Here is a 10642-nt window from a genome sequence, read left to right on the forward strand (position 1 = left end):
CAAATACATCTTAAAATGCTACAAATTCCTTCTCTCTGATGGGCATCCCAGGCCTGAAGCACCTGCATGTCTGGACTGGGATCCCCTTCTGCTCCATGTACGTGGTGGCTGTGGTGGGGAACGTGACCATCCTGGCCCTGGTGCGGGCAGAGCGAAGCCTCCACGAGCCCATGTTCCTCTTTCTGTGCATGCTGTCAGTCACTGACCTGGTCCTCTCCACTTCTACCCTGCCCCGCATGCTCTGTCTGTTCTGGCTTGGAGCCCATGGCATTGCCTTTGAAGCTTGCCTGGATGAAAATTTTTGTTTTGTTAAGATTTCCTCCCTCCCTCCATCTCTCCCTTCCTTCCTTCCTCCCTCCCTCCCTCCTCCCTTCCTTCCCTCCTTCTCTCCCTCCCTCCCTCCTTCCCTTTCTCTCCCCTTCCCCCCCACCCCAGTTGCCTGTTCTCTGTGTTTATTTGCTATGTGTTCTTCTTTGTACGTTTCTGGGAATCTGTGTTTCTTTTTGTTGCGTCATCTTGCTGTGTCAGCTCTCTGTGTGTGCGGCACCATTCCTGGGCAGACTGCACTTTCTTTTGCACTGGGCGGCTCTCCTTATGGGGCACACTCCTTGCACATGGAGTTCCCCGACGCGGGGCCACCCCTGCGTGGCACAGCACTCCTTGCGCACATCAGCACTGTGTGTGGGCCAGCTCCACACGGGTCAAGGAGGCCCAGGGCTTAAACCTTGGTCCTCCCATGTGGTAGATGGACACCCTAACCACTGGGCCAAGTCCGCTTCCCCAAATGTTCTTTATCCACAGCTTTACTGCCATGGAATTGCGCTCCTTCCTGGCCATGGCCATTGATCACTGTGTGGCCATATGTCACCCCCTGCACCATGCCGCCATTCTTACCCACACTCTCATTGCCAACATGGGAGCTGCTGTGGTAATTGGGGGATGGCCTTCTTTTCCCTCTACCTTATCCTCCTTAGGCAGCTGCACTACTGCAGGAGTCAAATAATTGCCCACATCTACTGTGAGTTCATGGCTGTGGTAAAGCTTGCATGTGTGGACACAGGTGTCACCAAACATTACAGCCTCGATGTGGCCTCAGTCATCAATTCCTGTGATGGATTTTTCATTCCTGTTTCTTACATCCAAATTCTCCTTGCAATCTTTCATCTTCCATCATGGGAAGCCAACCTTAAAGCTCTAGGGGCATCTTGCCCACATGTCTTTCTCATCCTCATTTTCTACTCCACAGTTGTCTACCTTCCTCACACACTGCTTTGGCCACAATGTGGCTCCCCAAATTCATATCTTTATTGCCAATATGTATCTTCTGGTACCACCTTTTCTCAACCCCATTGTTTACGGGATTAGGACCAAGAAAATTCATGACTGTTTCCTTAGTTCTCTGAGGGTAAAGGATGCCTGATTTTGGCGAAACTCTTTGCAGAGATGATACAAGACATGGTTGAGTCTTGGAAGAGAAGAATGCAAATAATTCATTTCTCTCACATAATCTACGTCAAGATTACTCCCACCTAAATCAGATATCCTTTGCAATTTTAATGGAAAAAAGTGACCCTATATCATAGAAGTTACCACATTCTAATGATGTACTATTAGCTATAATAGTTTTTGTGCCTTTTGGTTTAGGAAACTTACAAGAATAGAAAAGGGGTGCTCTGCTGCTCCTTGCTACTGCTGATCTTCCATAGTATCCTTGGGGATAGTAGCATATTTTCAAAGAGGGAGTCATACCAAAAGGGAAGAAACTCTTCAGAACCTCAAAAAATTTCCTCATAAGGAACCTAGAAATGAAATATTTACAATCACTGTCACCATTCTACAGAACAGGCAATAAAATAAGGTTAGTGTCCTCTGACCATATCAAATAAGTGCAAGTTATAGTCACAAGAAATAACATTCATGATGAGTTGTCAAACAGAAATGGAGAAGGAAATCAATTTTAAATTTCAATATTGCAATTTAGCAATTCCTGAATGTTGCATCATTCACAGAATATTCTCTCTCCACAAGAAGAACATGTCCCTGCTATTCATTTTTTGTCAAAAAATAATGCAGGGCCTTTTCAAATTTTCCTTGGAATAACTAAAAAAAAAGTCAAAACAGTAAATATGTTAGAAGCTACATACCTGGGAATTTGAACAGAGCTTAGCCAGGCAAATTAAGATTGATTAATTTAGGCTGGTTTTTGGTTATTAAATGCTCTGATTAAAGGTGGACACCTATTATTAAAAATAATTCAATTTAAATTATGTGTTGATAATGCTACTGGTCATATTGAGAATGAAGTATTTTAAGAAAGATACACACTTTTTACTAGGGGAAAAACAAACTGAATGTTTCTATTCTTCAAAAAAGGCGGCCCTTCATTTACTTCTTTGCTTGACAAAATGTAAATTCTGTAGGAGAAACTCAATAAAAAGAAGCTGTAGTTCAATGAAGTGATGTTCTCTTTTTAGTCAATATTTGTGAAGTGATATTTATGTCTTATGCCTTTTCTCACTATTTGCCTTCCATTAATTGTAGGAGCTTCATAAAGTTAAACATCTGGGCTTCTCTGCATCCAAGTTCACACTTTTATCATCTCCTAAGTCTACTTCAGCAGTTTCCACTGCAGATTTCAGGCATCAAATTTTAATTACTCTAACCAGTGAATGTTCTTCATTGAGATCATAGCAGTCTTCCTAAATAATAATATAAAACTGGGTGGTAAGCTAAGCTAAATATTCTGCTCTTTTTCTTATCACTCTTACATATACCTTGATCCATTTTTCCTATCTATTGAGATTCATACCTTCATGAAAACAACCATCCTCTCTTCGTGGTTTAGGTCAGAATGCTCCATTCTGGCCTATCCTCTTCCTTACTGGGAAAGAAAGACATTATCATTCAAGATACAGCTCATATTTAAGCTCCTTTAAGAGAGATTTGGTTATTTCCTCAATGTATATGAATGAAATGCACTATATAGCATTATCTTTAGAAAAGTTGTGATATATTTTATCTAACTCTTAATATGTCCCTTTGTACAATTAAATGTTTAGCCTATTTAGAGGTTAAATACAATGGCTCTATAGTTAAGAGTACATGGATTCACTATCTATTTGACACTATCTATCTGCATGATCTTGGGCAAGTTATTAAACTTTCTGGGTCTTGTCACCATCAATAAAATGGGAATGATTGATTCCATATTCCTTAATGTTACAAAGATTAAATGAGTGAAAGCATATAATTCACTTAGAATGGTACCCACCAAATAGTAAATATTGAGTAAACATTAGCCAGTGTTACCAGGGAACCCCATTGCAGTTCACTCTTTGATGGACAGGAGAGACCAGTGATAAGTCCACTATTGCTAAGTCTCTGACCACTAGAAATTCAGACAGTCTCCATCAAGAAAGCAAGCCTGGTTCAGTTAAACCTAATAAAATTATTGCTATTAAAAAACCATTGGCTACAGGTCTACGAACCAGAAAAGATAAAGATACTTCAAACGAAAACTGGCAAAAATTATGAATATTTTATCAGTTCCTTTATAACAATACGAGACAACAAACTGCAGTTAAGAGATGACTTGCACTGCCGTTGGTGCTCTGTGAAACCGTAGCAAACTTTACAGTTTATTCAAGCACCTTAAACTCTGCCTTAGCAGATTTGTCTTCAGTTATGTTTATCATACAAAATGTGGTAGGATAGATACTTTTATCAATGAATGTTATGATGGCTCCTTTGCAGGAAATCCTCAGAATATGCATTGCCAACCTGGATTTGCCTTTAGTCACCATGGACCAGTAAAGAGAACACCTATCATGCACATTCTTGTGTGCAGGCCAGAATGAACAAAAGCAAACATGTTTGAATTTCTTGAATCTAAAATGAGAAGTGGAACAGCATGAGCATGTTGTAGTGGACACAACTGTCTATATTTTCATAATGATACCTGCTTACCTCTCTGTTCTCAATAAATGGAAGTAGTGAAGATGAAAAAGATCCCAAATGGCTAAGAGAAAAACCACTATACACAAATTGAAGAATTTTCTCTCAATGAAGAAGAGAAAGAAGTGATGAAATTATAGAATCTCCATGTGAAGCATGGGTTTATTGCACAAAATCAAATGAATCTTGCCTGTATGCTGTTGGTAGAAAATTATGGACAGAAAATAATTAAGAAGAATTTATGCCAAACTTCATGCTTCAAGTCAGCATGCATGACTTTAATCTTGTTAGCATAATGTCAACAGATACAGCTGTTACCAAGCCCTGTGAAATGCAGCAAAAATTAGAAAAAGGAGAATCTGTTTCCCCTGAAAATGAAAAAAAACATGGAACAAAATGTGACAGCAAATGTATTTGGTGAAATTAACTCAGAAGACAAAGCTTTGGAAACATGTTGTCTCAGGGGTTTCATAACAGAGCAAAAAACAAAATCTCTAAAAAGACTTGACCCCATGTTAGGCAAACACTGAAATGACATTTTAGGTAATTCAGCTTCTAGCAAGTGTTATAATTTTGTTTTTATTTTAACACATATGTACCAAAGAGGCACTGATAGATGAAGTAAATGATTTCAGCAAGCATATTTTTGTCAGGGTCCTTCTTTACTTCATTTTGTAAGCATTACATATCTATCAGTTTTATTTAATGGCATTAAAATATTTCCCTAGTTTAAGCATTAAAAGCAATACTGCAAAGAAAGTGGTTTTTTTCCCTCCAACAATCGTCTAATGAAATATATTGAATTGATAATTTAGAAATTTTTTTATATATTTAAATAATGTTTTTTGCATTTGTGACAGGCCGTGTTTCTACTTTGTAATTGTGAGACATTTTCTTGGGGAGGGAAAATTGGAATGTGATTTTCTTTTTTAAAAATTGAGATTTTTTTAAAATTATGTTTGCATTACTACTTGTGAGCCAACTTTCATCCTTGAGTTTGAAATCATTCATCAAGTTGGAATGAAATACTACAATGTAAGACATTGTTCATTAAGATCATTTTACCATTTTAAAATAGCACTTGTCTTATGCCAGTTTCATTGACAGTGAAATGACATGTTGGTTTATAATGTTGCTATTTATTTTTATATGGACAATTTAGTGCATTGCTCACCCAATATATTTTAAATCTGAACAATTTATGGCTTCTGGTTCTTTACCAGTTAATCACATGGAAAATTCAGCTGACCTGTACACATATTTTCATTACGGTTGTATTCCAAGGGAAGAATGTGTTTGAAATTTTTAAGTTGCCACTTTAAGCAGAGGAAATGTTTTTAAAATAGGAACTAGAAAATTTAAACCTTTTTTTTTGTTGTTGTTGTTTTCTAAGGATGTCTTTGTGTAATATATTTCATGATTAGAATATTCAGTACAGATAAGCTGACTTGAATCATTGTGAGTCATTTTGAGCTGTGTTATATGTGCTCTATGCACATGTTTACAGTTGGATTCTCTCCAACAGAAACTGGTTTCACTGCTAGCACATTAATGATTGCCAATAGGTTTTTATTCCAATTGCAAGCACTGTGCTTGAGTAAAATTACGTTAAATTTTTATTATCCTTAAAGATACTGCATTTTCATATTTTGTATTTATAAAGGATCAATGCTGCTGTAAATATAGATATTTTAAATTTTTTATTTCATTCCACTGCCATTAAATGCAGTTTCCTATTTTTTTAAGAAGGGGTAGATAAGCTTTCTAATGGGGTCTTCAGAAATTTATAAAATGTAAATACTGATTTACATGTCTTTAAGATATGTTTGAGACTATTTAACTAATAATGTGGGTGTGATTTGTCATCTAGTATTATTGTAGAATTTGAGAGAGGTTCAATTATTTGCATATAGAAAGGCCAGGACTCAGGAATGATTTTGAGAAGGAAAAATGGTTTATTGATGGCCGGCTGGATTTGTGAGCTTTCTGTTTCAATCCCAAACCCCAAACCAGATTTTTGAGTCTCTTTTAAAGAGAGAGGAAAGGCCAAATGTTTCTTTTGTTTCAATTCTCAATAGGCTTGAATTAACATATATTTTTCATATCCTAAGTAAGCTTTTAGCATGGACTTCATACATTCTAGATAAGCTTTTAGCACATTTGGTTTGCATTTCCCCTGAATTATCTAAAGTTTATAGACTTTGCATTGTTAAACTGTTTCCTGGGACTGAAGTCGTTGCCAGGTTTACCAAGGGCAGGACTGCAGCCTCTTATCATTCCACATCCACAGTTCAGGACAGACAGCTTAGGTTAAGGTTATCTCTGAAGAGACAAAGGGCCTCCCACCCATAGCCCACATCAGTGTTAAGCTCTTAGTCTTTGAATTTTGTGTTAAAAAATTGGAAAGAGGGAAACTGCAGCTTTCATTACAGATTCCTTGACTGGAAAGCTGTCTAAATGAATTACAGTAAACTCTGATTAAACTCTGAATAGTGGATCTCAAACATTTCTCTCCGACTTTAATTTGCTAATGCTGTGCACATATGTAAAAAAAGGAAAAAAGCAGATTATTTTAGGGGAGTTGTCAATGTAGAATTATTGTTTATGTCATTTCTTAAGCAGTTATGTTATTATTGCTTAAAAGAAGGCTACCATTGTTTGCACAAAATACTGGTGATTTCCTCCTCCAAATAGTAATGTTATTATATCTATTGAGTAAACTTTTTATGTCATTTTATATTAAAAGCTAAACAAGTCCCTTTGTTTCTATTTATTTTTAAAAAATGCTTTTCCATATGTACCCTTGATAAGAGATTTTGAAAAAATCATGTAAGATGATAAAAATATTTGAGTAGTAGATATAAAAACAAATTCAGTTTCAAAGAAATTTTGTCTTTACATTAAATGTTTATTTGAAATTTTAAAGAAAATCTTCCAGAGATCATATTTATAATGGGTTTATCACCATAGGAATGTGAATTGGATTAAGAACATATCCAAATTAGGGTACATAAGTCAATCTACCACAAGGAAGAAACCAGGATTGATTTTCTCTATTATCACCAAACAAAACATATCAAAGCAAAGTAAAACAAAACCCAATATCATCAAGGCTCAGAAAAAAGTTCCTGAGGACACTGGGCACTGATTCAGCTGGTATTAGAACCTAATTTTTCTGTTCCTACCACTGTGCTTTTTATGATAGTCCTTTGTTCAATTATATGAAATATAATTTCATATAATTATATGAAATATAACAGTAAAATGGCAGTAAGAGGACATAGGCATATCAGAATAATCCAAGGCAGAAATGGAATGTGAGCCAAAAATTGGGGGATTAATAAACTTTAATGTGAAAAGGAGAAAACAGGGATAATTCCAGGCAAATTGAATCGTAAGACTAATAGTGTATAATTCAGAATGGTTAGGATATTTTCCTGGATGGAATGAAGAGTTGTAAAAGGGAAGAAAGGTAAAATAAGATGAAATAGGTAGTACAGAGATGTATTGGAGACCATATATTTATGGACAGAAGTACAGAAATGAGGTATTGTAGAGTCAAAGGGGAAAAGAGGATGTGGTTTTGTTATAGACCAGTGATATCAACTAGATTCAGACTTTGAATAGAGTTCCAATTGAGAGCTTTACTAGCCATGTGGCGACTGCCTCATCCTATGCAGAAAAGAAAACAGCCCTGAGTTTAAGGGAAGAGGTGTTTTTATAGCCTTTCAGGAGGCAGGGTTATTAGCAAGCAAGCAGGAACAGAAGCGGAACACTGCCGTTAGCTGAAGATAGCGTACCTATTTTTTTCTTTTTGACAAACCCCTTCTTGTGAGCAGTCCCATGTTATTTATTGGCACTCTCCTTGGAGGTCACCCTGAGTTATTTACACTCTTTTTAGGTGCAGCCCTAAGTTGTTTACACTCTTCTTATGAGCAGTCCTAAGTTACTTATTTATCTGAAGGCACTTGCAATTCCTATTTCCTAATGTAGTCTTATTCCTATTTTCCCAATGTTACCTTACCCTTACAGTTTAATGAAGATTCTAACAAACGTCATTGTGCAAATTCACCAGCATGAAAAGGAGCATGAATTCTTTCAGACAAACCACTTGGCAACTCTTGTAGTAAGATGTCAAGTGACGAGAATGTAAACAAGTGTTTGATACAGTCAGGAGAGACATAGGTAAGAACACTTTTAAAGCAGAAGAAGAAATTTAATTAACTTGGTATACAGGATAAAGTCCCAAATTCTCTCATTTTACACCAAGATTTTGAGCCTGGTTTCTTGGCTTAGAGAGTAATATGAAAGGATAGGTCAGAGAATTAACAGGAGTCAGGTTTTTGAAGAGAGAGGTAGGGAAACATGCATTTTTAAATATTTTAATTTGCTATCATTATATTTAATGGTCTTGCCATAGCTATCGACAATTTTGCATTGCTTCCTCAGCATCCACATTACTTTAGCTAAGCCACATGTCTTAACACCTTCCTTTGGACTCCTTAATAAGCAGTTTTTCATCCTGGGGCATAAACTTACCCAGAACCCAAACCTACATCTGCTTCCACGACCCACACACCTTACTGCAAATGCACAGCTGGTTGCAGATGATAAGCTAACTATGTCCACTGCCTACAGACCTTCAATCACTTCACGTATTTACCTGTATTTGCTTTACACTACCAAACCTTGACTGCTGCAGGAAATCTACTAACCTCCAGCCCTGGGCCACAATAAAAACAGTAGCTCGTGGGTTCCTGTCCCTCTGCCTGTGTGCTCCACACATGCTGGCTGAGCCACCAGAGATGATCCTGCTTCCTGTCAACCCTTCACAGAATCCCTATCTCACTGGGGCTTGTGAGTAATAAACCATCTTTTCTCATGGCCTCACTTTCCCATTTTGTCACACCTGACTTTCATTCAGACCCAAATTTAAAATCCAATTTAACTAATTTGAAACAGCTGTATAGCTAAAGGCACTGGATTGGACATAGAGGTAGAAATTAGTTTTGGTGAAGGGGCATCACTCATATGGAGGTGACAGCTCTAATTCAGAATACATGATGCCTATAACAGAAAGCACAAGCCAGGGTTGTAGTGCTAATTGTGATACTTGGTAGATGTCCATCATAAAGCAAGTATAAGAGGGAAAGGAGGAAGGAAGCAGAAAAAACACAGTGGGAAATTAAGAAAATGAGTAAGAGAAATGGATTTTGGATTTTCCAAGTAACCAAGAAGTGAGAGGGTTTCAACAGAGTCAGTGCAAGTAAATAAATACTCTATACTAAAATTCCCCATGTTGTGCTTAGCAATTAGAAAGTTTGTTGGTAAAAGTTATTTTAGAAGAACAGTATACCAGAGTAAAAGTCTGTAGAGGGGTGCATCTAGAAGTGAATGGATAGTGAGAAGCTGATAGGAGAAAATATAAATTATAAAATATGTTACAATAAAAACAGTACTAGATTTTTTTATGAGATAGTAGAGAGAAAGACAAATAGGGTTTAAAAACTCAGGCTCTTGGGTGAGAGAGATATCTGAACCCTGTTGTTTCTTTTTTGTTGGGCTTTGGTTTTTGTTCTATTTTTTTTTTCCATGTGCTGGTTTTGTGGTCTTGAACCAGCTGCTTATACTTCATTCCTCAGCATCTTCTTCCATAAAATGAATAGATCAACTGGACTCTATTATACTCCTATTAGGCAAAGACTTAAAACTAAAAATGAGTGAATTTTGTCTGAGCTATTGGAAATAGGGAAGTGAAAGAAAAGAGTAGGACTTAAGAAGAAAGAGGGTAATGGGGAAAAAGTGAACATATAACTTTCAAAGTCCTAATTCTGGAAAGTCCTTATTGTGGAATACTGATGTAGGCTGTGGGTGGGGGGCTATTCATCTCTTCATAGATAATCTGAGCTATATGTGTCCTGAGCTATGCATATGGGACCGTAAGAACTGCAGCACCCTTGGTAACCATGACAACAACTCCAGTCCAGGAAAAACAATTTAGCAATGCAAACTCCATAAACTTTAAATTTTCATGGAAAATGCAAACCAAATGTGCTAAAGCTTACATGGAATGTATAAAGTCCATGCTAAATTCTTACATGGAATGTATGAAGTCCATGCTAAAAGCTTACTTAGAATGTGGAAGATATATGTTAATTCAAGCTTCTTGAACACTGAAACAAAGGACCATTTGGCCCTTCACCTGTATAAAAAGAACTTGAAAATTTTGTTCGGGGCTTGGGTTTTGAACAGAAAGCGTCCAAGTCTGGCCAGCTGTAAATAAATTACTTTTACCTTCCCAAAATTATTATGAGTCCTGGTCTTTTCATATGCAAATAATTGAACCTCTCTTGATGTCTACAACAATGCAAGAAAGCAACTGTATTTAAAGTTACAAACCAGTGTGTTTTGTCTCTCTGCACAATACAGATACATGGAGGTGCTTGCTCTTCAAGCGCATACCTGTGTTCTCAGCAAATACACAGATATCACATATTTTCCTGGGGGGGGTTACTGACAGAAAAGGATATACTCAGGTATAGAATCATATTTTCCCAAGTCAATTTAGGGCTGTGGAGCAGTGGTCCCTTTGGATTACTTCTTGAGGGAAAAGAGGTCTTTACTGGTTGTTAAAGGAGTAATTTCTCCAAGAATTAGGCATAAGTAGTAATAAAACTAAATTACCTGG

At 36.9% G+C, this 10642-nt stretch overlaps 1 pseudogene; it reads left to right on the forward strand.

Annotated features, from left to right (window-relative positions):
* The first annotated feature begins 811 nt into the window (after nucleotides 1–811).
* LOC101427458 (polycomb protein SUZ12 pseudogene) lies at nucleotides 812–4484 on the forward strand (annotated as a pseudogene).
* The last annotated feature ends 6158 nt before the right edge of the window (nucleotides 4485–10642 follow it).

The sequence above is a fragment of the Dasypus novemcinctus genome, chromosome 10 (genome assembly GCF_030445035.2).
Source record: "Dasypus novemcinctus isolate mDasNov1 chromosome 10, mDasNov1.1.hap2, whole genome shotgun sequence".
NCBI lineage: Eukaryota > Metazoa > Chordata > Mammalia > Cingulata > Dasypodidae > Dasypus > Dasypus novemcinctus.